This window comes from Bufo gargarizans, chromosome 4 (genome assembly GCF_014858855.1).
Source record: "Bufo gargarizans isolate SCDJY-AF-19 chromosome 4, ASM1485885v1, whole genome shotgun sequence".
Lineage (NCBI taxonomy): Eukaryota > Metazoa > Chordata > Amphibia > Anura > Bufonidae > Bufo > Bufo gargarizans.
The window spans coordinates 366,262,657-366,287,378 of NC_058083.1; the positions used below are offsets into that span (position 1 = coordinate 366,262,657).

The 24,722-nt window shown below is 45.7% G+C and overlaps 1 protein-coding gene across 2 annotated transcripts in view; it reads right to left on the reverse strand.

Annotated features, from left to right (window-relative positions):
• Positions 1 to 24,722, reverse strand: part of SERAC1 (serine active site containing 1) — a 284,627-nt gene that overhangs the window by 167,011 nt on the left and 92,894 nt on the right. The window lies entirely within an intron of this gene.

Consider the following 24,722-nt stretch of genomic DNA (forward strand, 5'->3'; position numbering starts at 1 on the left):
TCTATTGCTACTTCAAATAATAGGGGAGATAAAGGGCACCCCTGCCTAGTTCCCCTGTTCAATGGAAATGTCGGAGATAAAGACCCATTAACTAGAATATTAGCAGTAGGTTTAGCATATATTAAAGAAATCCACCTTATAAATACAGGGCCAAATCCAAAGCTTTCTAAGGCTTGTAGTAAATAAGGCCACTCAGCTGAGTCAAACGCTCTGGCCGTATCTAAGGCCGCTAGAACCCATCTTTTATTACCTGTATAACCTATTTGCGTGACAACCTTTGCTCTCCGAATGTTACTGGAAGTGGAGCGGCCTGGGATGAAGCCGGACTGGTTTTCATGTATTATGGAAGTTATTACCTTGTTCAACCTGTCCGCTAAAATTTTTGTTAGTATTTTATAATCCACATTTAATAAGGATATGGGGCGATACGACCCACATTCCAAAGGTGGTTTATCCGGTTTTAACAGTATAACAATAGATGTCTCATATAATGATTCAGGAAGGAAACCACTCTCCTGGGAATTAGACTACACTCTGAGCAACTGAGGAGCAAGTATGTCTATGTGTTTGGAATAAACCTCCAGCGGGATCCCATCCGGTCCTGGGGATTTATTTGACCGCTTCCTCAATCTCTTCAAGTGTAATTTCCTCATCCAGGAGCTCCCTATTTGGGACTGCCAATTGGGGACGTGTCACCTCCTGCATGTACTCCCTCAATTTGGCTTCAGTATACCGAGCCACAGATCTATACAGATCTCGGTAGAACTCATTAAATCTATCTAAAATCCCTGCTGGCTCATCTATCACCTCACCAGTGGCGCTAGCAATACGCAATACAGGGGGGGGCCCTATTATTTCTATTTACTACCTGCGCTAATACTTTCCCAGTTTTATTACCCTGTTCAAACGACTGCTGCTGCAGGAATAAAAGTTTACCATCTCGTTTCTCTTTAAGATGGTCCATATACGATCTCCCCTTTAACATCCAATCTACCCTATTAGCCTCTGTTGGATCAGAAATGTACGTTCTTTCCGCATTCCTGCAAAGCTCCTCCAACTCCTCTTCTCTACGTTGCGTGGACCTTTTTATATATATGAGATATATATGGAGACAGCCCCGCAGAATGGCCTTCAAAGTATCCCACAATAGAGAAACGTTAGTATCCGCTCTATTCATCTCCAAAAACACCCAAATTTGATCTGGGACACGGTCGTTTATACCCATCAATGACAGCTAAAACGGGTGAATGCGTCTCTTAGTTGTACGCAGGTTCACGTCCGACGTGAAGGACAGTGCTATGATAGGCGCATGATCAGAAGGATGTCTCGGCAACGACATATGTGTATTCACTGTACCAAACATATAGTCAATCCTCGAGAGTGCCCCCTTAGAGGGTGTGAAGCAAGAATATACCAGTTGGGCAGTTTTTTTTCCCCTCCACAGCCATCCCATCTCAGATACCAATCTCGCCAAGATGGTGCCAGACGATCTAACACTAACGTTCTGTGATGGGTTATGAAGTCTGTCTAAAGATTCGTCCAGCACCATGTCTGCCCTCTGGTCTGTGGCACATATGGGGAGGAAGGAGTGGCGCCATGTTGAGCCTCTTGCCTGGCATATTCCTTGAGTCGCTCCGCTGCAGCTTGTACCTTACTTGGACTCATGATGCGGTCCTGCTGCCACTGGGTATGTCAGGGGACTGTCCGGGGGTGTCTGCTAGATCTTTAGTAGGTAGGATCGCTCAGGATAATCGGCGGATGACGGAGCAGCGCTCAAACACGTCCGGCCATGTTGGCAGTTGGCCACGCCCCCCGGCTTGTGCCATCTTTAAGTGTACATGTGGCATGATGTTCAAAAAGCAGATGAGAGAATGGGTGCAATGGTGAATACAATGCGTACAGTAGAGGACGAGCTATAAAGAAAAACTTTAAAGAGAACTGTACAAAATGTTACTATGCCAATCAGCAAGACGGATGACCTGGAAACTCGTAGAAATAACAAATGACTCGTCAGGGTACCTGGAAATCTGAGGGCAAAATCCTTTACGACCCAATTTTCTGACAGATTATCAGGAACAAATGTTTCTACAAATGCTGGTTCCTGCTAATCTGCCTGTGTAAGTAAAGGTGCTGTAGATCACCCGGTAACGAGCAAGATGCTCATCAGGTAAAATGATCCTTGGGGGAGTGAGCTGGGCTGGGCCTAGATGGCCTGGCAAATCATTACAAAGTCTACACCAGGTGGACTGGTGTGTACCCAATTGTGATGCATCTCACACAAGCACAGATGGAGATCAGTGAGCAAAACTGTGGTTTTAATAAATTCCCTTCACGTTCCCTGCCCTTTGCTGTATCATGCTAAACTCTGCATATCTGCTTTTGGAGGTATTAATTTCTTTGATTCCCCCAAAGAAGCCTCTTCTCCTTTCTTGCCTAGATAATAATAAGAACATATTGAGACATGAGGAGCAGAAGAGCTAATGCTACCTTTACATGCAGCAATGGAGCACACAATTGTCGGGAAGGAAGAGTTTCTTTGCAACAATTGCCTGCTCATTAGTGGAGGTGAAGAGCTGCATTTACAAGCAGCGATCACCTCCACAGTATCAGGATGAGTGATGGCTGCATTGTTTCTGGCAGCAGATCGCTGTTTAGACTGCACGACTTGCTTCCAAGAAAGAATAATTTAGGTGATTGCATTAACAATTATTTCACCCAATGAATGATCTTTTCGCTCGTTCATCAGGAAATCTGCAGCACCTTTAAACAAGCGGATTATTGAGAACTAGGGTTCGTAAGAATGTTCGTCCCCGATAATCGCCCTGACAATGGCGGAGTCTGCTGAAGACCTTTTGAAGGCATCTCGTGAAGCTTCCAAAGCCAACCTTAAAAGGAAAGCACAGACCTCCAATGACAGTCAGTCTGGGACATTTCCACCAGGCAAAATAGCTGTGGCAGAAAACACGTCATCTCCATCTTCTAAAGATGTAGGAAGCTGGGAACACCACAAGTGGAGATGGCCTATAACCACAGAACAACTTGTTTCCAAAACACTTATCCATACTGAAGAGCAGTGGTCAGGAAGGCATGCTGGACAATGACATTATTAACAAGGCCCAGGATCTCCTGCAGAATCAGTTTGGGGACTTTGATGGCCTGCAGCCCGCCGCTGCTATTCTCGTTCCAGGGTACAGTGTGCTAAAGAAGGCCATACAAATCCACTACGATGAGGACAGGGTGCACTGGCTGACCACCTGCTTCAAAAATGGCGACATCCTAGTGGCCGACAGCATCAGGACAAGAAATTTGCCTCTACCTGTTTGCAAGCAGAATAATAACATCTACAGTGCAGTGGACAATGAGCTCCTGAAACATCTAAAATTTCTCAACATGGATCAGCAGAGAAACACCTATGACTGTGAGGTGTTCGCTATAGCATTTGCCTTTGAGTTTCCGACGGTGAACCAACTGCGATTTTCCAGCACAACGTCATGAGAGACCATCTAATATCCTGCCTGCAGAATGGCAGGATCACAGGCTTTCCCAAACAGGTCAATTAGCGACTCGATGTCTTTCATGAAATGTCGAGTCTATGATAGGCCAAGAGCCACCAAAGCTAGAGTCTCTACCTAACCCCAGATTACAACCGCTGACCCATGGTACAGGTCTAGAACCCACAGACTTGTTGGCATCGGTAAGTAATCAGTGACTTTTCTAAGTTTGATCATCTTCATGTACGGATTGTAATAATGTCTTCTCATGTGATAATATATGTATGTGTAGTAGGTACTTAGACAACCACCAAAGGGTCAGGATAATCACACGCCTTTTAGCTTATGGGCCCCATAACTTTGCTGCGTCTACAGTAATACCTATTAATGAGGGGGTGTCCTAATTTATTATTTTTACTCTGTCCTAGAGACCTGATTATCAGGCAGTTGTGTCCCGGGAACATGTGTCAGACTATCAGATGATAGGGACCGCATCCATAAGAAGACCTTGTATCTTCATATATTGATGATTTGTGATTTTTCTGCTTCTTTATATTTATGTTGTTTTCTGTATAACACAGCAGTATACACTGGTCACCACTGGAAATAAAAACAGCATGGGGTTAAGAAGGCAATTGCAGCAGATCAGATCACCAGAGGTCTGAGACAAAATGAGGCGCAGAATAATAAACCATCTCCTGATCTTCACCAGTAACCCCTGCTAGACGATTTTGGTTTTAAGAACCAAAAAGATCCCTAAATAAGGTAAGATCCTTGTTACAGGAGTCATAAAATGCAATATGATTTATGGCAGGAGCTCATAATAATAACAGACATGATGCCACAGAATAGTTTAGGGTTTAGAATCTTCACGAAGATGAGCAGAGCAGTGGTCATTAGTGGAAATTCATACAAATCGCCTGATACATGGCATATAAGTAAGATAAAATTCTAACTGCCTGCAGTCACCACTGGTGGAGCTCCCATTGACCTTGATATGTAGATCACCTTGAACAGTGGCTCCCAGAATTTTAACTATGGAAGTTTGTAAGAAAGCAGGGGTTTTGGCAACTTGTATCATGAACACTGAGCTCCAAACCCTACAAAAAATATATGAAAATAAATCAGCCCACGATTATAAGGTGCATTCGGTTTATGTTGGATACAGCAGTGGGTCCCAGAACAAGAATAACAGCTATAATAGTCAATGGCATTGATAAGTGTGGGTATCGCTGTTAGAAACATGGGCCCAAGTTTAATACAGTTAAAGGGATTACAATGACCTACAGTGACCAGGAGTAAATTGTGTGTCACTTGTTCAGTCATAATTAGTTATATTTTTTGAATCTGCAGATCACTGCACCAGAGCGGGAGTCTCACTATGTCCCTGAAATGAAAATGGGATAAGGCTGGAGGTGATGTCTCTACCACAAGTCCGCGACATGGTGGCCACCGTGTCAGGATCAGATGACCTGCGCTTCAGCAAGAGGCAATTTCTTGGCACTGTCTCTGAACTTTCCTGCTGCATTAAGAGGCAGATTCCAGGCTCGGTCTCTGCATTCATCACTGGACTTGTCATTCACCTGACTTTCTGCAGTCAGATGTATTCACTGAAGAAGTGAGTATCCTGCTGCTTCAAAAGGCAGATTCCAGGCTTGGTCTCTGCAGAAGTCAACACACTTGACATTCACCATTGATTCAAGGAAAAATCTACCGTCCTTGTCACGTGCCATCGTTTTCCTCCACCGCCTAGGGGAAGGGCAGTCCTTCAGCCATGGTTCCCTAGAGGTTTCTTGGCTTAACAGCTCAGCTTATTTTTTTTATCTCCTACCCACAGAATAGGGGATAAGTAAGTATCTGATCGGTGGAGACTGCTGGGTCCCCCATGATCATGAGATTGGGGATCCTGCATCCCCAAAGAAATGGAATGGTAGGTCAACCATGTTCCCTTCTCCGACCACTGCCGACCACTGCCTTGTACATCTGGTCCCCTCCTACAGACGTCGTCTAGAGTCATCTAAACCGATCCGTAGAACTTCCAGAGTGTGGTCCGAGGAGGCCAAGCTACAACTACAGGCCTGTTTTGACTGCACAGACTGGGGAGCCCTAGAAGAGAATGACCTGGACACCTGGGCGGATGTTGTCTCCTCGTACATCAGTTTCTGCGAAGACTCATGTGTCCCCTCAAGATCTTACACGATTTACCCAAATGACAAACCGTGGTTCACAAACAAGCTCAAACAACTACGCAGGCACAAGGAGACCGCACATAAATCCGGTAATCAATTAGAATACAGACTGGCCAAAAACGGCCTTAATCGGGAACTGCGTGCAGCGATACGGGCATACGCGGAACGCATCCACCATTCCTTGCGCTCAAATGACCGGAGGGCGGTCTGGAAGGGCCTTAGGTCCGCGACCAACTACAAACCCCCCCCGGCGCTCACCACCCCTCATCAGGCGCTGGCAGAGGAGCTGGGCAGGTTCTACTGCAGATTCGAGACCTCGACCGAGGGTGATGTAACTCATACAATGCCCCCCAGAGTGGGCACCCCAGTCCCGGCTACCACATTATCTGGCCCGCTCGCTGACTTTGCTAATCCACCTACAGTGAATGTGACTTTGGTTCGCACCCTGCTGTCCAAGCTAAATGCGAGTAAAGCCCCTGGTCCCGATGGTGTCACTCCTGCATGCCTGAAATATTGCTCAGTCCAACTGGCCCCAGCCTTCACCCAAATCTTTGACAGATCCCTTAAGGAGGGACATGTCCCAGCCTGCTTTAAGATCTCAACTATCATCCCTGTGCCAAAGAAACAGGGCGTTTCTGATCCAAACAACTTCCGGCCTGTGGCTCTGACTTCAGTGGTCATGAAGACCCTAGAGAAGGTGGTCCTCTCCATACTGAAGACCGCCACTCTGGACCGGCTGGACCCTCTGCAATTCGCCTACAGGGCAAACAGATCCACTGACGATGCGATTAACATGTGCCTAGAATACGTCACTGAACACCTCGACAAACCCAACACATACGCGAGAATCCTCCTTCTAGACTTCAGCTCAGCTTTTAATACCATCTCTCCCAGCATCCTGCAGCGGAACCTTACGGCACTTGATGTCCATCCAACACTACGACATTGGATCATGGACTTTCTCACTAACAGGTCCCAGGTCGTCAGATTAGGCAATCTGACCTCCAAACCGAGGGTCACCAACGCTGGCGCCCCTCAGGGATGTGTACTATCGCCGTTCCTGTTCTCTCTGTACACGAACGAGTGCAGATCGGAGGAGGCCTCAGTTAAAGTCATCGAGTTCGCTGATGACACCACACTTGTGGGCCTGATTAGTGACAGCGATGAGCAGGTCTACCGTAAGGAAATTGACAGGATCAGCAACTGGTGCAGCGCGCACAACCTGGTCCTAAACGCCACAAAGACGGTCGAGCTGGTCGTCGACTTCAGGAAGGGAAGGGTAGTCCCCCCCCCCCGACCCATATAGACGGATCTGAATTCGCAAGGGTACCCAGTGCCCGCCCCCTAGGCACGACAATCTCTGAAGACCTATCCTGGCGTCCCAACATCTCGTCCATCATAAAGAAGGCTCACCAGTGGCTTTATTTCCTTCGACAACTGAGGAAGTTCGGCATGGCTCAGGACCTACTGAAGTCCTTCTACTCCTGTACCATCGAGTTGGTATTGTGCTCGTCCCTTCTGGTGTGGTATGCCGGCTCATCAGCCAGTGACAAGCGCAAACTACAAAGGGTCATCAGCTCGGCGGAGAGAACTACTCGACTGCCACTACCACTCCTTGACTCTCTTCTCCAACAGACTGCGCTCCAGGGCTCTGAAAATATTCAATGACCACTCCCATCCAGGCCATCATCTCTTCAGACGTCTAAAGTCCGGCCGCAGGTATCAGGCCATCCCTGCAAGGACATCGAGGAGGCTGAACACTTTCTTCCTAACGGCCGTCAGGCTGCTGAACTCATCACGCCCCATCTCCCGCCCATACTCCCTCCCTCGCCCCTAATGTGCCCAATGCTTAACCCCCCCCCCTTCCACCCCCTAGTTACTATGCCTGTACCTGTGCCTAACCCAATTCCAAGCACGATAGACTGTGTCGTGTTTGGCGAATAAAGCTAATTCTGATTCTGATTCATTCAATGTCTATGACATTTTTGGAAATAGCTAAGAATTGTACTCGGCTATCTCCAGCTGTCGCATAGAGAGTGAACAGAGTAGCTACAGTTGCAAGAAAAAGTATGTGAACCCTTTGGAATGATATGGATTTCTGTACAAATTGGTCATAAAATGTGATCTGATCTTCATCTAAGTCACAACAATAGAAAATCACAGTCTGCTTAAACTAATAACACACAAAGAATTAAATGTTACCATGTTTTTATTGAACACACCATGTAAACATTCACAGTGCAGGTGGAAAAAGTATGTTGACCCTTGGATTTAATAACTAGTTGAACCTCCTTTGGCAGCAATAACTTCAACCAAGCGTTTCCTGTAGTTGCAGATCAGACGTGCACAACGTGCAGCAATGTTTTTTTTGGACAGCAGTGGCTTCCTCTGTGGTTTATCCTCCCATGAAATCCATTCTTATTTAGTGTTTTATGTATTGTAGATTCGCTAACAGGGATGTTAGCATATGCCAGAGACTTTTGTAAGTCTTTAGCTGACACTCTAGGATTCTTCTTCACCTCATCTGCGCTGTGCTCTTGCAGTCATCTTTACAGGACGGCCACTCCTAGGGAGAGTAGCAGTGCTGAACTTTCTCCATTTATAGACAATTTGTCTTACCGTGGACTGATTAACAGCAAGGCTTTTGGAGATACTTTTATAACCCTTTCCAGCTTTATGCAAGTCAACAATTCTTAATCGTAGGTCTTTTGAGAGCTCTTTTGTGCAAGGCATCATTCACATCAGGCAATGCTTCTTGTGAAAAGCAAACCCAGAACTGGTGTGTTTTTTATAGGGCAGGGCAGCTGTAACCAGGGCTCCAGATGGCGACTAAAACGGTCGCCAATGCGCCTTAAAATTTGCAAATGGCGACAAGACTGTACCACCGCGCTCCTGAGCAGCCCAAGTTCTCTTCAGTAGCACAGTGGAGAAGGAAGGAGTCCCTCCCTCTCCACTGTGACGCGGCCACCACTACCAATGGGGAGATAGCTGCGCCACCAATGAATGTAAAACATAAGTATAGGCAGTTGTATCACAGACCCAGCACCCGGCCTCAATAACAGGGCATGCCATACGTGGCAATTAACCCCTCATCCGAGGGGTTAATTGCCACAGATCGCATGCCCTGCGTTACTGCACTGCCCGGCATTACTGCACTGTATGCTGTCTGTGACAGCATACAGGGCAGGGGCCGAAGCTTTGCAGCGCTTGGATTAAAGAGCTGCCAGAACATATATATACGTGGTAGCTGCACGGGGTATGTGCAGCTATCACGTATATATACAGATTGCGGTCGGGAAGGGGTTAAAGAGGACCTTTTGTGGGTCCAAAGAATATGAAATTAGTAGCAGGCTGCATAGAGCGGCACCCAGGGATCTAAGTGCACTTACTATTATTCCTGAGCGCCGCTCCGTTCACCCGCTGTGGCCCCCGGTATTTCCTGAGCGGCGCTCAGGAAATACCGGGGGCCACAGCGGGTGAACGGAGCGGCGCTCAGGAATAATAGTAAGTGCACTTAGATCCCTGGGTGCCGCTCTATGCAGCCTGCTACTAATTTCATATTCTTTGGACCCACAAAAGGTCCTCTTTAACCCCTTCCCGACCGCAATCTGTATATATACTGTACGTGATAGCTGCACATACCCAGTGCAGCTACCACGTATATATATGTTCTGGCAGCTCTTTAATCCAAGCGCTGCAAAGCTTCGGCCCCTGCCCTGTATGCTGTCACAGACAGCATACAGTGCAGTAATGCCGGCAAGTGACCAATCAGAATGGCCCCTTGCCGGCAATCGATCTGATTGGTTAGTCTGTACAGACTAACCAATCGTATCGCGGCAGTGAAAAAATCTGAAATCACAGAGTCTGAAATCACAGTGTCCTCGTGCCCCCCTGATCCATGCAGTCCCCCCCGATCTGTGCAGGCCGCCCCTCGATCTGTGTAGCCCCCCATCTGTGCTGCATCGTGTGTCCACAGTACCCCCTCCATCTGTGCCCCATCTTGTGTCCTCCAGTGCCCCCTCCGGCTGGCCGTGACAATTTCCACCCCCCCTTCCATCGCTGCCCCCCTCTCGGTCTGCCCCCCTGCTGTGTTTGATGGCTGCGGCTCCATTCCTGAGCCGCCTCCATCATCAGCTCTATGCTGACACTCTGCTGTAACCCCATAGATGCAGCGGCATCCATGGGGTGAGGGAGGGGGCTCCCTCTCTCCACCATCTGGGCTGCTGCGCTGCGATGGCAGCCCCGATGTTTGCCCTGGCAACCGGACGCCTTGCAAAAGGGTCCGCTGTTGCCACCTACAGGGCATCTGAATGTATTACACTTTGCAATGCAAGAGCATTGCAAAGTATAGTACAGTCATCAGCCCCACTGGATCTTCATGATCCAAGAGGGACTTGATAAAAAATAAAAGTAAAAAAAAAAAAAAAAAATGTAAAAAAAAAAAAATAAGGAAAAATAAAAATACTACACATATTAGGTATCACCTCGTCGTCCGTAACAACTGTCTCTATAAAGATATCACATGATAGACCCCGTCCGATAAACACCATAAAAAAATAAAATAAAAACTGTGTAAAAAAAAAAGCAATTTTTGTCACCTTACATCACAAAAGGTGCAACAGCAAGCGATCAAAAAGGTGTATGACCCCCAAAATAGTACCAATAAAACCGTCACCTCGTCCGCGCAAAAAATGATACCCTATTTAAGACAATCGCCCAAAAAATAAAAAAGCTATGGCTCTCAGACTATAGAGACACTAAAACATCATTTTTTTGGTTTCAGAAATGCTATTATTGTGCAAAACTTAAATAAATAAGAAAAAAGTATACATATTAGGTATTGCCACGTCCGTAACGATCTTCTCTATAAAACTATCACATGACCTAACTCCTCAGATAAACTCTGTAAAAATAAATAAATGAAAACTGTTCCAAAACAGCAATTTTTGGGTCACCTTGCCCCATAAAGTGTAATAATGAATGATCAAAAAATCCTATGTACCCAAAAATGGTACCAATAAAAACCTCAACACTTTCTGCAAAAAACAAGCCCCTGCACAAGACGATCGGCAGAAAAATAAAAAACATATGGCGTTCAGAAAACCAATCCAGCACAATCTGCCTTCCAAAAACTGTATGGCATTCCTTTCCTTCTGCGCCCTGCCGTGTGCCCGTACAGCAGTTTACGACCACATGTGGGGTGTTTATGTAAACCGCGGAATCAGGGTAATAAATATTGAGTTTTGTTTGGCTGTTAACCCTCAATGTGTTAAAGAATTTTTTTTATAAAATGGAAAATTTGCCAAAAAAGTGACATTTAGAAATTTCATCTCCATTTTCCTTTAATTCTTGTGGTACGCCTAAAGGGTTAACAAAGTTTGTAAAATCAGTTTTGTAAAATCAGTAACTTGAGGGGTGTTAGGGTCATTTATGGGGGTTTCCACTATGTAAGCCTCACAAAGTGACTTCAGACCTGAACTGGTCCTTAAAAAGTGGGTTTTGGAAATTTTCTTAAAAATTTGAAGAATTGCTTCTAAACTTCTAAGCCTTCTAACGTCCTAAAAAAATAAAATGACATTTCCAAAATGATGCCAACATAAAGTAGACATATGGGGAATGTTAAGTAATAAATATTTTATTAGGTATGACTTTCTGTTTTAGAAGCAGAGAAATTGAAATTTGGAAAATTGTGAATTTTTCAAAATTTTTGGTAAATTTGGGATTTTTTTTATAAATAAAGGTGAAATATATTGACTTAAATATATGACTATCATGAAGTACAATGTGTCATGAGAAAACAATCTCAGAATGGATAAGTAAAAGTGTTCCAGAGCTATTACCACATAAAGTGACGCATGTCAGATTTGTAAATTTTGACCTGGACACTGGGGCATCAATGACCCTTGGTCATGAAAGGGTTAATTACATTTATTGGTGGTGCAGTGCGTCCCCCCAAAGCCTCGTCTCCCTCTCCCCCATTATCACTGTTCACAAGTCCCCCCCATTGTTATATGGTGGCCACAGGGTCCCATCCCCTCCATTGGTGGCAGTGGCAGATTACACTGCTGGGGCTCAGATCGCTACCATGGCAGCCAGGACGCTACTGAAGCCCTGGCTGCCATGTTCAGCTCCCTGCTGCTGTGTGCACAGAGCACAGGGCAGCAGGGAGATGTGTGAGATCCTATTCACCCTGATAGATCTCTATCAGGGTGAATAGCACAAGGGATGAAAAGATCCAGGTTCTAGTCCCTAAGGGAAGAAATGGTTATTAAATAAAAAGTTAAAAAAGGGGCGTGGCCAGGAAGCCGAGGAGTATGGCCGCTTGAATCCAGAGCTCCTGCTCCAGCAAAGCATGTTAATTAAGCAGAACCCTCACCAAATTCGCCGCAGTGCCAACATCGGTACCGACTGGTGCCGGCTACATCCCTGATGATGACGAGAGGGAAAAGAGGCATCAAGAAGCAAGGGAAATTAGAGTTTTTCTTCGGTCAAGACCGAGACAAAGATGGCGCCGGCACAAGAGACGCGCAGACGGAACCCTCCCTCAGCCCGACATCTTCAGTAAATGCTTCTTCCCCCCGACCATCTGAAGATGGTAGCTCGACTCACCAGAGCCCGCAGGGTTCACCGCGACATACCACCACGGGTGAGAGCATGCTGGATAGCGATACGGGGGTTAAATCAGGGCGGGAGGTGTCTGCTTCTAGCAGCCGCGCGGGACAGAGTTCCCCTACTAAGAGCCCGACAAAGCAGAGGCCCAGGTTACAAGACCAGGCTGAAGAGGTCCAGGAGACCAGCGAATCTCAGGACTCGCATAGCAATGGGTCCTTTAAAGAGGCGCTTTTAAAGTTTCCCATTGACGAGAGGCCAGCATCCAGTGTTCTTTTAAAGGACATGTTCTTAGCATTTAACCATTCGGTTACCTCTCACATGTCTCACATTTTAAAGCCCCTCCAACGGGATGTCACAGATCTAAAACATAGAGTACACCACGTTGAGCATAAGATGGGCGAATTCGCAGAATCGCATAACAATCTCATTGATTCGTGTGATGTACAATCTGAAGAGATCGCATACTTGAAAGCGAAAGTAGCCAATTTAGAAGATCGTTCCCGCAGGAACAACCTGAAACTGAGAGGTGTACCAGAATCAGTTCCAGCATCGGATCTGCAGGTCTATATTAAAAAGCTAATCACAATTCTCTTACCTAATAGTACTGAGCAAGATCTCATCCTAGACCGGGCGCATAGAATCGCCAAACCGAAACATCTTCCTGACGATACACCTCGGGATGTTTTAGCCCGCATTCATTTCTTCCATATTAAAGAAGAAATCCTGCTAGCAGCGAGGAAAATTGATACCTTGCCGGACCCATACCAACAAGTGAAGCTGTTTGCGGATTTATCTATAGCAACTCTCCAACTACGTTGCACACTTGCGCCCATTACCGCGGCGCTGCGATCACATTCCATCTTATATAGGTGGGGATATCCAGTAAAGATACTCATCCAGAAGAACGGGGTGTTAACTGTTATCCGTTCGGTGGAGGAGGGGAAGGCGATTCTAGCTAATTGGGACATTCCAGTGGAAGACGTCCCTACGGCAACACAGCATCAGCGCTTAACTGAAGAAGGAGAATGGCACCGGGTTGAAAGTCGCCGCCAGAAAAAACATCGATGAGAGGTTCTTCAAATATCCTGCTTATTGTAGGAGCAGGGACATGTTCTACCTACTATGAGTCTCCAGGTGGTAGGCAAGACTGTGTTTCCCCAAAAAGAATCACAAGGGAATGTGAGTTTTAACCCTTGTGTTACTCTATTCCTGCCCTTTTACTCGGGCAGTATGTTTTGGTTTTGCAGGTTATTGTCTCTATCCTGTTATTATTTTACCTTCCTTGAGTCGGGTCCATTCCTTACACCACAGCTGAATGTTTTGCTAATGTCGTGGTGCGGTTCTCTTCACGTCATCCGGGCATCTTCTTATAAGCATTTTTCCAGGATTCAAAATGGTGCTTAAATTGGTTTCATTAAATGTTCGTGGTCTTAATAGCCCATTTAAAAGACGGATGATGTGGAGAGAAGCCATCTTGAATAAATGTGATATATTCTGTGCGCAGGAGACACATATGGTTGCAGCAGACAAGGAGAGGTTGAGACATCCAGCTTTTCCGATAATTATTCAGTCCCATGGTGTGAGTAAAAAACGTGGGGTAATGTTGGCGATTAAAAACTCAGTTGCTCATACTGAGAAAAGAACGATGGTAGATGAAGGGGTCGCTACATTATTCATGTATGCCGTATTAACAATATCCCTTATACTTTGGTGGGAGTGTACGCTCCGAATGTTCGGCCCTTGAGATTTTTGAATAAGCTTTTCAAAAAAGTACAGTCTGTGAAGGAAGGGAGAATTTTAATCTGTGGAGATTTCAATGTGATCCTTGACCCACTTCAAGACTCCTCCTCTGTTACAAGACATAGCCCCGCCTCTCTTGCTCAGTCACTGCTTGCGAACTCTTTGTTCGATGTTTGGCGTATCCACCACGCATCGGAAAAAGATTTCTCTTATTATTCGCCTGTGCATAAGTCCTATTCCCGCATTGATCTGATATTAGCTGATAGAACCTCCTTGGAAGCATCTACTGGCTCCTCTATAGGAACAATTACGTGGTCAGATCATGCCCCAGTATCTATAGAGTTAACAGAAGAATTCATTTCTCATCCGAATCCTTTGTGGAGGGCTAATGAATTTATTCTAGCTAATGATAAATACAATCCAGAGGTATCGGATGCGCTAGCTGAATACTTTAAATTCAACGCCAACTCAGGCCCGGACCCCTTGATAGTATGGACGGCCCACAAGGCATATATAAGAGGAATATTACTGAAAATAGGACATAGACATAAAAAACTGCGAGAAAAACACCAGACCGATTTATTAGCGCAAATTCTGTCAATAGAAAAGCAAAATAAGTCCTCTCCCTCGGTTGAACTCTCTGATAAGCTCAGATTACTTAGACTTCAACTAAGGGAAAGTTACTTACATTCCTATGAGCTCTCGCTTAAAAGGACAAAGGCTAGGTATTATTCGCTGGCTAATAAGGCAGGGAAACTGTTGGCAAGCAGAGTAAAAGCAAGAGCCCTAAAATCGAAAATACCATTCTTGTGGGATTCCTCTAAGTCACATAAATTGTATGATCCAAAATCTATAGCTAATAGATTCATGTCTTATTACTATCAATTATACAATTTGAGGGATGAACCAGGTTTTATCCCTGCTTCTCCAGAGAATATTGATAAGTTCTTGAACACCTTATCAATCCCTTCATTGGAGGAATCTCACAAGACCTCTCTCTCTGACCCCATCTTGCAGGAAGAGATCTCAAAGGTAATTAAAGGTCTGCCACATAACAAAAGCCCTGGACCAGATGGTCTCCCAAACTCTTATTATAAATTGTTCATAGATAGTTTGCTTCCTCACTTACATGCGGCCCTGTCTCGTGCCATGACAACCGGATATATGCCTAAAGAAATGTTGGAAGCGGTCATTGTCACTTTGCCTAAGCCAGGGAAGGAGCCTTCCATCCCTCAGAACTTCCGTCCTATTTCCTTGCTCAATACAGATTAAAAAATCTATGCAAAAATTTTAGCGGCCCGCTTGGCAGATATTATCCCCACTCTGATAGACACAGATCAGGTAGGGTTTGTGAAAGGGCGTCAGATTACAGACAACTCCAGGAGAGTATTGAATTTAGTTGATTATGTGAATCGCATGAGAACCCCGACAGTATTGGTCACATTGGAGAAGGCTTTCAACCGCGTTAATTGGTCGTTTGTCTTCTCGGTACTATATAAAATGGGCTTTCCGGAGCCTATAGTGCGAGCCATCCAGGTCCTATATTCAAACCCCTCGGCTAGGGCATTGGCTAACGGAGTGTTATCGGACCCGTTCGCATTGTCTAATGGCACGAGACAGGGTTGCCCCCTGTCGCCGCTGATATTCATCTTATCCTTGGAACCCTTGGCACAGGCAATCCGTCAGGAGACTGTGGTGACGGGGTTAGTATTGGGAGCAGGCAACATTGTATATCCATGTATGCGGACGATATCATATTGTCATTAACAAATCCTAAGGAGTCTCTGAGGAAGGTTATGGACTTTATTCGCTCCTATGGAGCCCTTTCATATTACAAAGTAAATAAAAGCAAATCCCAGGCCCTCCCGCTAGGTATCTCAGATCCTTTATTGTCCCAAATGAAAAAAGAATTTGCTTTGGACTGGCAAGAGTCTTCAGTCCAATATTTAGGTTTTAAGGTAACAACTACTCCCAAGAATTGTACAAGGAGAACTTCCCGCCTCTTCTGCAATCATTCCAACTCGAACTTACCAATATGGCCAAGTCGGAGTTATCCTGGTTGGGGCGTATCGCGGCGTTCCAACAACACACGCTCCCGAAATTATTATACTTGTTCCGTACCATTCCTATCCCTATTCCAGTGACATTTTTTAACTCTACACTACGTGCAGAATTATTAGGCAAATGAGTATTTTGACCACATCATCCTCTTTATGCATGTTGTCTTACTCCAAGCTGTATAGGCTCGAAAGCCTACTACCAATTAAGCATATTAGGTGATGTGCATCTCTGTAATGAGAAGGGGTGTGGTCTAATGACATCAACACCCTATATCAGGTATGCATAATTATTAGGCAACTTCCTTTCCTTTGGCAAAATGGGTCAAAAGAAGGACTTGACAGGCTCAGAAAAGTCAAAAATAGGGAGATATCTTGCAGAGGGATGCAGCACTCTTAAAATTGCAAAGCTTCTGAAGCGTGATCATCGAACAATCAAACGTTTCATTCAAAATAGTCAACAGGGTCGCAAGAAGCGTGTGGAAAAACCAAGGCGCAAAATAACTGCCCATGAACTGAGAGAAAAGTCAAGCGTGCAGCTGCCAAGATGCCACTTGCCACCAGTTTGGCCATATTTCAGACATATGCAACATCACTGGAGTGCCCAAAAGCACAAGGTGTGCAATACTCAGAGACATGGCCAAGGTAAGAAAGGCTGAAAGACGACCACCACTGAACAAGACACACAAGCTGAAACGTCAAGACTGGGCCAAGAAATATCTCAAGACTGATTTTTCTAAGGTTTTATGGACTGATGAAATGAGAGTGAGTCTTGATGGGCCAGATGGCTGGATTGGTAAAGGGCAGAGAGCTCCAGTCCGACTCAGATACCAGCAAGGTGGAGGTGGAGTACTGGTTTGGGCTGGTATCATCAAAGATGAGCTTGTGGGGCCTTTTCGGGTTGAGGATGGAGTCAAACTCAACTCCCAGTCCTACTGCCAGTTTCTGGAAGACACCTTCTTCAAGCAGTGGTACAGGAAGAAGTCTGCAAGGTAAGAAAAACATGATTTTCATGCAGGACAATGCTCCATCACACGCGTCCAAGTACTCCACAACGTGGCTGGCAAGAAAGGGTATAAAAGAAGAAAATCTAATGACATGGCCTCCTTGTTCACCTCATCTGAACCCCATTGAGAACCTGTGGTCCATCATCAAATGTGAGATTTACAAGGAGGGAAAACAGTACACCTCTCTGAACAGTGTCTGGGAGGCTGTGGTTGCTGCTGCACGCAATGTTGATGGTGAACAGATCAAAACACTGACAGAATCCATGGATGGCAGGCTTTTGAGTGTCCTTGCAAAGAAAGGTGGCTATATTGGTCACTGATTTGTTTTTGTTTTGTTTTTGAATGTCAGAAATGTATATTTGTGAATGTTGAGATGTTATGTTGGTTTCACTGGTAAAAATAAATAATTGAAATGGGTATATATTTGTTTTTTGTTAGCATTCAAACTGCATACTATGTGTCTACTTCACTGGCGCTATGGAAAACTTACCATGAAAAAGGATCACCCACATTGGGATCGATGGCGCATGTTACCCCGATAGAATCTCTCCAATGCTTTTCCACTGATCTCCAGTTAAGAGGATGGAGGGACAGAGGGATTCATACAGTAGCAGACCTGGTGTCAGGCACAGCCTTAAAATCATTCGAAACCATTGGGCAAACCTTCCATATTCCCCATACTGAGGTCTTTTCGTATCTTAAGCTTAGACACATTCTAGGGAACAACCCGACCTTCAGTATTAGAAGTCATTCTCAGTTATTAAATAGATGATCTGCACCAAACACAGTATACACGGGAATCAGATTCCTATATAGGTACTTAGGGGATAAGGATAAGTTTCTCAAGACGGCTCCGCTTCTGGCCTGGGAAGCTGACTTGAAAAAGTCATTCACTTTAGTACAATGGAAAGCCGCAAACAAGATAGCCACCTCAACCCTTAACTGCGTATCACATCTAGAAGCTTACATCAAAACCACGCTCCAATGGTATTTTACTCCAGTTAGGCTACATGCATTTTTTCCTAATGTAAGCATGCTTTGCTGGAGGGGTTGCAGTTCTAAAGGGACTTTGCTACATATCCTGTGGTCCTGTCCGAAGGTCACTGCTCTTTGGGAAAAGGCATTTGATAAGATCTCTGGGATTGTAGGTCACCAGATCTCTCCAGACCCAGCCCTGGCCTTACTGTTTATAGATTTAAACAAATTCTTACCCAAATTCAGGACTATTGTGACCCACTTAATGATGGCCACCAAACTAGCGATTACAAGAAATTGGAAAAGTGATAATATCCCTGATATGGAGGAGATTATCGGAATGGTAGATGTGACTAGATCCTACGAGTATATGATAGCGCATCAGACCTTCCGAGTGGAACGTCATGTACAGGCTTGGGAATTCTGGAGGGGTCTGGACCCGTCGTTGTTGGGGAGAATGGGGCTAGGGTAACTTTCTCAGAAGAGAGAAGACGGTGAATGGTCTCTGCCCAAGGGAACCCTGCGGGAATAAGCTGATCCATGATACATTTGGTATATGTTTGCATTTGGATGTGTACAAAAGACTCGACTCTGAGTTTATTTTGTGTTAACTTTGATATTATTTGCTGTTTTAACACTTTCGTTATATAACAAAAATGTGTAGTTACTTGCTTAAATCTTATTGTACAATCTGGCAATTGTGTAATTGTAGATTGAGCAAATACTCTGACAATAAAAACTTATTGAAACTAAAAAGTAAAAAAAAATACAAAAAAAACCAAAATACTAAAAGTTTAAATAGCCCCCTTCCCAGTTTTACATATAAAATTTACAAACACTAAAGAATAAACATATTACATATGGCCACGTCCCAAAAACTGTGCGCTATTAAAATATTTAAAAAATATTTCCGCTTGGTGAAGGCCGTAACAGAAAAAAAAACTACAAATCACACAATTCGCCATTTTTTGTCACCTTGTCCCCCAGAAGATGTCCCTGGATGTGACAGGTATGTGGTGCTGTTTTCTCCTATGTGCAGTGATGGCTCATTACTGTGACCTGCGTCTCATCTTCTCAAAGGCCATTTTTTTTTTATTATATGCATTTTTAATTTGGCGACTAAAAAATGTATTTTGGCTCCTAAATTTTTTTGTTTAGGAGCCAATGGCTCCTGGTCATTTTTTTTTGTCTGGAGCACTGTGTAACCAACACCTCCAATTTCATCTCATTGATTAGACTCCAGTTGGCTGACACCTCCCTCCAATTAGCTCTTGGAGATGTCATTAGTCTAGGGGTTCACATACTTTTTCCACCTGCACTGTGAATGTTTACATGGTGTGTTCAATAAAAACATGGTAACATTTAATTCTTTGTGTTTTATTAGTTTAAGCCAGTGTTTCTCAAATAGTGGGGCACGCCCCCCAGGGGGGGGGCGCCAGGCTCCGTAAAGGGGGGCGCGCAATGTAATATGCGGCAGGGAGATGAGCGCTTCCATTGTGGAAGCGCTCATCTCCCTTCCGCTGATCAGAGGCCGGCGCAGGCGCTGAGGGACTGGGAGGAGGAGCTGGGGGCCGGGAATAGCGGCGGGGCGGTGCAGTCAGTGTACTATAGCCCCGCCCCGCCGCTCCGGTATAGCATTATAAAATATCTTATTCAATTAAAATGTATTAGATATGCCCCCTCAGTCCTAAATTCCTAATACCTTACATCCTATTCCTAGGTTCTGTAATGCCGGCAGGTCGGGCGGCGGCGTAACTCCCTGGTGTCACGTGCCTGCGCCGCCTACTTTATGAATGAAGCAGGCGGCGCAGGCAAGTGACGTTAGTGTGACGCGCCGGCCGCCCGCCCGCCCTGCCGCAATTGTACAGAACCTAGGAATAGGATGTAAGGTCCTATTAGGAATTTAGGAGTGAGGGGGCATATCTAATACATTTTAATTGAATAAGACATTTTATATTTGAATACTGGGGGGCGGCGGTCTGAGGATGGCACTGTTATGGGCTGGGGGGGCACTGTGGATGGCACTGTTATGGGGTGGGGGGGTCTGTGGGTGGCACATATATAACAGTGCCAGCCACAGATCCCCCTGTAACAGTGCCAGCCACAGATCCCCCCCATAAGTGTCCATCATCCACAGATCCCACCATAGGTGTCCATCATCCACAGATCCCCCCATAAGTGTCCGTCATCCACAGATCCCCCCATAAGTGTGTGTCCGTCATCCACAGATCCCCATAAGTGTCCGTCATCCACAGATCCCTCCATAAGTGTCCGTCATCCACAGATCCCCCCATAAGTGTCCGTCATCCACAGATCTGTGGATGACGGACACTTAGAGAGGGATCTGTGGATGACGGACACCTATGGGGGGATCTGTGGATGACGGACACTTATGGGGGGATCTGTGGATGACAGACACTTATGGGGGGATCTGTGGATGACGGACACTTATGGGGGGATCTGTGGATGACGGACACTTATGGGGGGATCTGTGGATGACGGACACTTATGGAGGGATCTGTGGATGACGGACACTTATGGGGGGGGATCCGTGTCCGTACACAGATCTGTGGATCCCCCCATAAGTGTCCGTCATCCACAGATCCCCCCATAAGTGTCCCCCTTATGGGGGGATCTGTTGACGAAAACGTGTCGAATATTGCAAACAATCATCCCGCTTTCTGACTGCTACTTCAGTAAACCAGCGAGCATTGTTTGCATCATATAAGGTGGCGTACCAAATTGCTCAGTGCAAAAAAAACCACACCATAGCAGAAGAGCTGATACTACCTGCAGCATTAGACATGGTCTTTGTCATGCTGGATGACGCAAGTGCTGCAAAAATAAAAACTATCCCTCTGTCAAATGACACCGTTGCTAGACGTATAAATGACATTGCTGACGATCTTAACGAACAGCTGGTAGATAAACTCAAGGATAAACGTTTTGCCTTACAATTTGATGAAGCAACTGACAGCAACAAAGACTGTTTGTTTATCGCTTATGTACGTTTTGAAATGGCAAATTCCCTGTGTGAGGATCTACTTTTTTGTAAATATGTCAGAGACAGAGCCACGGCTGAAGAGCTATTCAAAATGCTAGACTGCTTCCTGACTGAGAATGGGCTAAAGTGGGAGAATTGCATGGGTGTTTGCAGTGATGGTGCACACACCATGGCAGGGATGAGAAAAGGACTTCGGACACTCATCAAGAAGGCCTCACCTAATGCTGGAGTGGACACATTGTATTTTACATAGAGAAGCACTGGCATCAAGGCACCTTTCCTCTGAATTAAATGAGGTTATGACTGACATCAGGGCCGTCTTTAATATTGATTGGACCCTGGGCAAAAATTTACTTGGGCCCCCTGGATCCCGCCTTCCCACACCTTAGCAGGCAATCACGCCCTCCACCACAACACACACACAAAAAATCCACACATCTGGTAGAGTACAGTGAATGACTGTAAATACTTCCAGTTCTGAAGACTCCAGCGGCTCAGGATCAGTGTTCTGGGAAGCTGGGCGCAGGCTGGAAGTGGGCACCACTCTGCAGGAAGGAGACCAGGGCTCGGCTCACCCTAGTGTTACAGTGCACCCCAGCACCACACAGTATGCAGTATAGCACCCCACACTATACAGTACCCCACAGTATATAGTAGAGCAGTATAGCAGCCCACAGTATAGAGCACCCCACAGTATACAACACCTCACAGTATACAACACCTCACTGTATACAGCACCCTAATCTATACACGATACAGCCCCCCACACTATACAGTACAGCAGTATAGCACTCCACACTATACCGCACCCACAGTATACAGACCCTCACAGTATACAGTACAGCAGTATAGCACTCCACAATATACAGCCCCCACACTATACAGCCCCCCACACACTATACAGCCCCCCCCCCCCACAGTATACAGGCCCCCCCACAGTATACAGCCCCCCACACAGTATACAGCCCACCACACAGTATAAGGCCCACCACACAGTATACAGCCCCCCCACACAGTATACAGCCCCCCCAACACACAGTATACAGCCCCCCCAGTATACAGCCCACCACACAGTATACAGTCCCACACAATATACAGCCCCCCACAGTATACAGGCCCCCACACAATATACAGCACCCCACTATACAGTAGTTTACAGTATATTAATATAACAGCACCTGTCACCTTTTTCTGATGTAATCTTCACACAAAAAAGCTCCACAGTTAACTTCTGCAACACTCCTGATAGGACCTGTGATGACCTCATAGCCATGTGACCAGTAATTGCTAGGTTACTGGTCACATGGTAATGATGTCATTAATGTTCCTACATCACAACGTTAAAATCCACAGACAGTTTGACACCCGGGGCAGTAGCTAGCAGGGCTCAAGAGGCAGCTGCCCTGGGCCCCCCAGGAGCAACTGGGCCCGGGGCAGCTGCCCCTTTTGCCCCTTGGTAAAGACGGCCCTGACTGACATTATAGGAGTAGTCAATTTCATAAAGACCAGACCACTAAAAACAAGAGTTTTCTCTGCTATCTGTGAGGAGATGGGAGCTGAACATCAAGCTGTGCTGTTTCACAGTGAAGCAAGGTGGCTGTCACGAGGAAAAGTGTTGTCCCGAGTTTTTGAGCTCAGAGAGGAGCTAAGAATGTTTTTGGAGCAGGAGCACAAGTATGACGTTGCAAAAAAGTTTAGTGACGTGAACTTTCTGATGAAACTTGCTTACCTGAGTGACATATTTGGAAAGCTCAATGAACTAAATCTACAGCTTCAGGGGGAAAATCAACACCTCCCTCAGGCCACAGACAAGATCAACTCTTTCACTCGAAAGCTTGCAATGTGGGGCAGGCGACTTGATGAAGGAAGTACCGTGTCATTTGAGAACTTGCAGGAATTTGTTGACAATACTACTACTGACTATGATGCCACCTCAGTGATTCCATATTTTAAGCAGTATATTTCATCACTGATAGGATTCTTTACAAAGTACTTCCCTGAAAACAGTTCCCAGTATGACTGGGTGAGAGATCCTTTTAATGCACCAGCTCCTACTGGTCTTGCAGAGGAGGAGCAGTTCATAGAAATCACATCTGACTGCATATTGAGACTAAGTTTCACATCCCAGACACTGAGTGAATTCTGGCTGAGTGTGGAGAAGCAATATCCACTCTGTACACATTCTTCTTCCATTTGCAACTTTTTACTTGTGTGAGATTGGCTTCTCTGCTGTTGCTGCTCTGAAAAGCAAATACAGGTCTCGGCTACACATTGAGAAGGAGCTGAGAGTTGCTGTGTCCTGCTTCAAACCCTGCTTCGAAAAGCTATGTATGGCAAAACTTGCTCATTGTAGCCATTAATCCAGACATCACCTCTGATTAAAAAAGCTTTTTCTTGCAACTGTATGTGCATGCTCGACCTGCCACTTTATTCATAAGAGGACACAGGATCCAGTTCTCATGATCAGTGGTGGTCCCAGATATACTGTTGATAGGGGAAAGTTTTGTTTTGACAATGGGTCCGCACTATTGTAGATGTAACATGGACCACATCCATATTTTTGCAGATCTGCGATTTGCGGACCGCAAAACGGATATGGTTGTGTGCATGGGACCTTATACAGAATCTAAAGAAAAATGAAAAAATTAAGAGGTACAGTCAGCGGTGTACCTTCAACGGCAGACATGCAGCTGCTATGGGGCCCCTGGAGGAAGGGGGCCCAGTCTTGGACAAAAAGCTCTGCCTCCTACTTACACTTAAAGGGGTTATGCGACCCCTGAAATGCCCCCTATATGCCCAGGCCCCTCACACACAATGTACTTACTTCGCTCCCTGGCACCCACTTCACTTCTGAAGCCTGCACGGCCGCCACTGCTTCTCCACACACGCGGATAAAAACATCCGGTAACGCTCGACACCGGATGTTTTCATCTGCGTATAGGGAGAGGCAGCTACAACCGTATGCACTTCAGAAAGGACGCAGGTCCGGGGAGCTAGGTAAGTACATTGTGTGTGAGGGGCCCAGGCATATGAATGGGGGCATTTCAGGGGTCGGATAACCCCTTTAATTCTCACTCCTGTCTTGAGTCCCTGTCCGGGGCACAGGCTCTGCTTTCCAGCTCCCTGCTTCCTCTGTCCAGAGGACATTTCCAGTGCTGAATCCTCAGTTCTGATGCAGAATTCTACTCTCTCTGCTCTAAAGATGAACCTAAATCTTCACCCTCTCAGTCACTGACACAGTGTTACGCCGCCATACCCTGCTCTGTGCACTCAGGTACAGTAAGTGTCTCTATGTCAGCTTTATGCACTGATGTAGAGACATTGTTTGATCTGCTTTACACTGCAGCTTAGCTCCGTAAGGGAATTACTATGATCAGTGTAGGACTGGGATGCCTAGTTCCCACCAGTAAAATGCATTTTGGGGGCCCACCGTACGGATACATTCAAATATGACCTGCTCACACAGCAGCAAGATGGTACCAGATGATTAAATATGGGGGTCCCTGCAGCAACTTTGAGATGGTATCTCCTCGGCAGAAGAGAATACTGGCCAGCTTTCCTCTATACCTAGAAGTCATCTCATCTCTGATCGTGTCTATAATAATAAATTGGGGAGTTTTGTTAATAATCGATCACATTTTTTTTAT